We start from the raw sequence: 7,359 nt of genomic DNA, 5'->3' as shown, positions 1-7,359 counted from the left end.
AAAATCTTAACCCCATTACCATTCAGATGTTTAATAACTTGTCTCATTCCTTCTGGATTAGTTTCTAATATCCCAAGACCACCAGATTTTTGTTTCTTGAACTCACTCATACAATGTGAATATTTTGTTGTGCCAAGAGAAACCTCCTCAAATATTTGGCCTTCATTCCTCAATCGCATATGTTCCTCCACTGAAATATAGTAATAATCTTCACCTTCGACTTCTCCAGGTCTAATTGCTCTTGTTGTTGTTGATACAATATGAACTACATGGTGCTTTTTAAGCTGTTTGGGTTAAATATTCTCATTTGTACTATACAAGAACCTTGATTTATGAAAGTTTTTTCCAGAAGCAGATTTACCCACAAGATTAATAATAATAGTTGTCATTTATATATGTAATTGTTTATAAAATAAAAAATATATCTTTTAATATCTCATCTTGTTTTGCAACAATATATTTATATTTTTCAGTCATGTGCTTTATATAATCCCCAAATTCCTTTTTACTACATAATGTAGAACTACTCTCTCTCCAAAAATTGTTTATATCTATTGAATTTAACTTGAATAAAATAAAAATATTAGCATTGTTTCTTATTGAGCGATGAGGGAGTTGAAAGTATGATTGACTAAGATAAATACAATTACAAGAAGAATGTCTCCCTCTTGTGTAGAAGCTATCCATTACCGTTTGGTTTCTCTAATTAACACAATCATCAAAGATAATGAGGTTCTTTTTTGATTTATCCAAATCTTGGGGAGAAGGTATATCATCCGTATTATCACAAAGAATACAAGTTATCAGCTTTGATTTCCTTTTATATCTCTGTGTATCACAAAATAGTTGTATTATATCTTCAATGTTGTAATCATTTAGTTTGTTTTGAAGTTTAAATAAACTGATTGTATCTTCTTTTTGAAGACCAGCATTAAAACCTTGTGAGAGTAGTTGATACTCAGGTTGAAAACTCGACTTTGTTAAAATTATTAAATTTTCATAATCCAAAAAGTTGGGAGTAAGGAGCATCTTTAAAAGTAAGCAGGTTTTTCCATACCCGCTTGAACCAACTATGAGATATCTTAATGAATTTGGAAAAATTTTATGGTTGTTAAATTTTATCTTATTTTCCCAAATGGGTAAAAAATCATTCATTTATACATTTGGAAAACAAGTTGTTTAATTTTTATTGGCTTTTTTGGAAACTATGTTTTATCCGAAGTTCAGGTTTAATTTCAAGATAATCCATTATTTTATTTATGCAATATCTTGTGTTGATATTTCCCTGAAAATGACAATCGTTAATAATATAAATCATCAATCCACGAAACATAGTTGTCATTTGTTCAGTCTCTTCTCTTGTATGAAAAGGTGTATTATTGTTGTGGGGCCGGGTATCGGTGGCGAGCACGACCGCGAGGGGGAGCAGTAGAGTCGGCTCCACCGAACACCCGGAATTTAGGTCGTGACCCTCGGATAAGTCCGAAAGGCACGGGCCTCTTACAGGATCATGAATCGCCAATAATTCGACCACGTGGGGTAGGGTTAATTGCCAAACTTCAATATACCTAAGTACCCAAGCGGCAAAGCTATCGGGGAATTCACACCCTCGACAGACCTCGAGCGGGAAGAGCCTTCACTGTGCCCGAACCGTGTGTAACCCGAGCAGATGGTTAAGGCCCGGTCACACCTTGACGTTTTAGCCAACGTATGCCGATTTTTGAATTTTTTTTCTAAAACGCTGGCACACGTTGAATACGTTATGGGTAAGTTTTGATAACATTGAGAGCACGCTGAAAAACACTGCCATACGTCGTTGTACGCTGGCTTTAAACGTTGTACTTTTCGGTTGTCCTCAAATTTTTTCATGCTTGAAATTTCACGACGTATGCCGGCGTATGACTCACACGTTCTGCTACGCTGGCCACAAGTTGTATGCACGGTCTGCGATCATTGACAGACGTCAACACATGCTACTTGTAAGTTAATCATAAGTTGAGACACGCCGAGGTAATGTTTAGCGTACCCGAAACTTATTTCTAACCTATGATTAACGTGTTGTTGGCACGTTACGCGATCGTTTCCACACATCGACAGACGTTACTTTTAAGTTACTCATAGGCTGAAAGACGTCGGTATAATGGATCGTCCTTGCGTCAGCGTCCACGGACACGGCCAGGACACTTATTTGCAGCATTCTTCAAACTTTTCTTCAGCATGACGAGGATGTTCACACTTCGATGTCTAGCTTGGCTATGATTCCAATTGTCCATCGGCAGCGTCTATTTAAAATAGTCGAGTTTGAGCGTTTTAACACGTTCAGAAGAAACGCTTCAAATTTCAAAACCCCAGCGTCAAAAAACAAAGGCGAGTGACAGCAATTTAAATCGTTCATTGTAAACAATGAAAATAGTTGAGTGGTACCGTTTAAAAGTCGTTGAGTGTAAAAAAAATCCAATTGTTGAGTGCAAGCGTCTACTTTCAATAGTGGAGATGCAGCCATTTAAATCGTTGAGTGGCAGCCTATGAACCTACCCGTGGACACGCGGACGCAAGGACGATCCATCATAACCCACACCCTCCCCCTCACACTCACCTACTACTGCCAACATGAACAAACTACTACTAATACTAATACTAATACTGATACTGTTACTGCTGACATGGACATCGACTCAAAAAGGACTCGAACACTGTTGGGTTCCCCTTTTATGAGCAGCATTTTTATATACCAATTCCCAAAACCGCTGGGAACACGTCTTTATATGGCAGTTGTGAGCTAGAAACACGTTCATTTTTTTTTTTTTGTCGACCGGAAGACGTCATTGGAATACGTCTACATACGTCGATGTGTGTTGGGACTACGTAAAGAATTGGTTCAAAGCACGTCAAACATAAGTTAGAAATAAGTTTCGCGTAAAAAAGACATTACCGCGACGTGTTTCGACTTATGAGTAGCTTATAAGTAGCCTTTGTGGACGTGTGTAAGCGTCCGCATATCGTGTGTAAAACTTATCCCCATCGCATGCGGAACGTGTGTCATACGCCGAGTATGTCGTAAAATTTTGAACACGTTTAAAATTTGTTGACGTACTCTACTTACTACGATGTATGAGAGCGTACTTTAGCGTTCTACTCACGTATACCAAACTTACTCATACCGTATTTGACGTGCCCCAACGTTTTAGACACATTTTTCTTAGGTTGGCATACGCTGGCAAGATCGCCAAGGTGTGACCGCGATGTTGACATTTCCATTTCTACGGCAGTTATGATTCGAATCGTTGTGCGTCAGCCTTTTAATAGGCTACGTCACGACATCGTCGGCGATGCGTGCAACGCGCTATGCCTAAGTTAGACTATCGTTGGGCATAGGTTGTGTAGGCCAACAACAGGTTCAGCATTCGTTGGTATAAGTTATCTATAACACAAAGAAACGTTCTGTGTCCATTACTAAGATGTTATGCATACGACCAACTCGTTATGAATACGTCCGAATCTTAAAAAAAAAAACATTAAAAGTTCAACGTAAGCCAGCGTTTTACATACATTTTAATACGTTGCCATCGCTGGCTAAAACGTCAAGGTGTGACCGGGCCTTTACCGAGGACTGTCGGTCCAAATGAACACTTTACTGCCTTGCTATTTCTCAACACGCACCGTGCTAAGCCAATGAAAGAAATGACAAGGAACGAGCTGGGACATTCAAAAATAGGGAATTTATTTACAATAATCGGCGGACGAGGGGAGCACTTAAGGGCAGAGTTATCTGAATATAAAATAAATGGAAATTTATACCAAGCACTTGTACAGGTGCTACTTAATGGACTGGCCCACACCAGACTCACACCCTCAAAAAGAAATGGACACAGTCGGGTCTTTATTGATACCCCCAGGTCAGAGGGAAGGTGAGCTGGAGGTAAGAAGCCAGCTTGGACCTTCCCACCTCGTGTGGCCCTTGACGATTCGGCTCGGCAGGACTTGAACCCTCAACTCGATGCCGCTGCAAGCACCGGGTACGGAGGGTAGTGTTGGGCTCCAGCATGCTCCTCCGGCAAGCGATGAAACAGCCAGCGCCAGCAGACAAGACAGGCAAGCGATTCTTGGCGGGACAGACTCGCAGGCAGGCGATTCTCCGCGGGACAGGCTCAAGGGAAAAAGGACCTCCTCGCGCACACACGTGCTTCTCTTAACCCCCCCCCCACAAGGGGTGGGGGCGAACCCACCCCGATCCAACTCTCCTCCGGATTGGCCGGTTCATCTCAGGCGATCCGCTCGCCATTCGTGATTCGTCCGGGGAGCGTGGCGAGCATCCGCGCGGCCCGTCCCCCCCGAGAGGCAATTCCTCCTTCTTGGGGCGATGTGCCTCCGCATTGGCTGGAACGCAGCGTACGTTGCTCGCGCTTTGCCCATTGGCTGAAGGCAACACGTCTTGCTCAATCCTGGAGCGGAGCCAATGCATCGGTTGCCAATGGAACTCCGCCCACAGGCGCTCGGCACGTATGCACGTCAGAAAGGCCGATGGTGGAAGGAAGCCAGGGAGGATGCCGTTGTTGTTGGGGAATATAAGAAACTACAAAATAACTCACAGGCATGTACACTTAATTCCCATTAGACATAGGGGAAAGGGAGCTATCTATCCACATTTACTTAACAAAATAACTGAGCTACGGAGACCTGAATGTTAAGTGCTCATGGCTGCCAGATTCGTAACACTACCTTTTTACAGACTCTTCCCGAGTCGTCAAATTTTCGTGACCAGCATGTGTAAATTCTCCCCTAGTATGATTTACCTGCGGCTCCCTCAGTGCGACATTTGTTTCTACGTGTCCCAAAAATAAATAACCTAGTGCGCTACGTAACTAAACTAACAGACTCACACGGACAACTTAACTACATTGCCGGCGCTAAGACAGACAACAGGTGGGTTGCAAAATATTTACAATTTTACCTTATCTATTACACTAACCATGGCCCAGGACCTGTGATCTGTGAAGAAAGGCACAACAAAGTCAATAATTTTGTCTGGGTGAGTGCACAGCAGCTTGAAGGTCAGATGTCTTCAGGGCCTGCTCAAAAGGTCCTTATTTTTTTTTTGTCTCACTGAACCTTCTTTTTTTCTGTTCTTTCTTCCTTCTACCTCAGCTGCTGGAGGCAACTCACCCTAACATGGCAGGCCATGCGCCATCCCACAGGCCATTTGAAATGGCCTTTATGTAAGAACAGGGAGGTAGCCGGCTGCTCAATTCAGTCCCTGGCTCCTTGTGAATGGATGGAGATGGACTGGATGCAAACACACAAAATGATCAATGATGGGGCTGCCTGCAGGGGCAGTCCTTGAAAAAAACTGGAGATGGTCCTGGCTGGCGCACATGCTTGAATGGTGACATGGGGGCAAATGCAACCAAGGGCAAGCAGGCATGGGGTCAAGACAAAGGCAAGCAACAAAGGCATGGCAAGGCAGACGCAGACCAGCAACTGTAGCACAACAGGCCGGCCTCTGGTATGGTCCGTGAGGTTCTGTGGAGGAAGTGCCGTGGTGCCGGCCGCTCCGAAAACGGGCTCGGACCTAACCTACCGTCTCCACCCAACCTATCACCTTTGCCTGTCTTTGTCCATAGCCACTCCCTTAATTTGCAACATCGAACCAACAAAATTTAGTGAACGAACCCTTTTTATTTTATTATTATTAATTTATTTATTCATTTTTCTCTATAATTTAGTCTCCCTAACCCCCTTTATCGTCTTTGTCCGGCTAACCTAACCTGTCCATCTACTCCCAACCCCTAAGTTCCTTTTTCTGGAGGGGATTAAGGGAGAGACAAGCGTCCTGTCTCGAGGCCCAATGAAGCCCCAGAATAGCCTCCTACATAATTCAGCCATCTTACCAAGGTGGGTCCAGCGGCCGACGGAGAGCAAAGAAATGGATGGTGCGAAGGGGTACATTTCCTAACTATCCTAGCATTTATTAACTGTAAACTACCCCAGGGCTTTTCCATACGCCTGGCTCTTTAAACTATAGGTTCTAACAACCATGACTCCCATCGCCTGTGTTGGTGTCCATTATAAATTTGGGCCTTGCCTGCAAATTTTCTCTCGTGCCCTTGCACAATTTCATGGCTGGGCAGCGTGGCTCACTTGGCAGAGATTACCCCCTCTGCTGAACTCGAACTACGACGCCCCCAGGCTCTGAGGCTGTCTCCGAGCCTACCTGCTCCCTATAAACTCGGTGGGGGGGGGGTGCCATTCCTTGCATTGCCCCCTTTCCATGCCCATGTGGCATTTTGGCCCTACGGGTCCCTTTTTCGATGGGCCGCCAGTGCCCACTTCACTATCCCGGTCCCTTGGATCCTTGGCCTACTCTGGCAGACTTCTCCGTGCCCGGGGTGCCCTCTACTTAGTACTCACCTTTCCCGAGCCACGCTCCCAGCCGGTCAATTAACACTTGCACCCCTCCAAATTGGGTTTCGTGCCTTCATACACCACCAACACAGAACGACCTCCTTTTGGTAATTTTAACTAACCCACTAACTAACATTACACTGATGCCGGGGTCACTTGGGTGGGATTCACTCCTCCCCCCACTCATTCATTCGCACCATGCATTCCACATTCACACACTCGGGCCCGCTGTCCCACATTCACTCATCATACATCTTTCTTTCACTTTTATTTTCACACCAACACTCTACCTATGTTCCCCTAAATATCTCGTGCTCCCTTCTCGTCCCTTACTCGAATGCATGTTCCATTTAATCTACGTAGCTCAGCTCCATCCCCACTACACATTCCATGTCGGTCCATGTCTCCCAAATCCATTCCTAAATCGAAACTAAATTCCCACTAACTGTTCCACGGGCCCCATGGAGGACGGCTCATGCCCCCATGAGGTCGGTCGAGCTAACACTAAACCCTTCCCACTAACTATTGCTCCTATGCCAAAGCAGGATGTTTACCACATCCTGCGGGGCCGTGTACTTGGAGCGAGGCTTTTTTTTTCTTGCACCGCCAAGGCGGCGGTCTACGGCTCAATCGCTCGTCCCTTCCGATGGCCGATACATGCAGCCATGACGTAACCCTGTCAATCGCAATAAGCACTCGCCTTTGAGGGGTCCGCCATGCGAGCCAACACGCGCCGCTCACACGTAACTAGCGCCGCGAGGTCCCCAGTGATGTCACTTGCACACTGAATCTGCACGGTTTCCCGTGCAGGCCAGCCCGAGCGTATCGTCCCGGGGACTCGCTCCGCGCACCTCGCGCACGCCTCTTGTACTGCGGATCATGTGGAGCCTCACACACGCACTCGCATGTGGACCCGTCCTTTCCAAATTCATCCCGTAGTCGCCATTTTAGCCATCC

The sequence above is a fragment of the Eptatretus burgeri genome, chromosome 8, assembly GCF_056783735.1.
Source record: "Eptatretus burgeri isolate ZD-2024b chromosome 8, Ebu_testis_v1, whole genome shotgun sequence".
Classification (NCBI taxonomy): Eukaryota; Metazoa; Chordata; class Myxini; order Myxiniformes; family Myxinidae; genus Eptatretus; species Eptatretus burgeri.
This window is presented reverse-complemented; position numbering follows the sequence as displayed.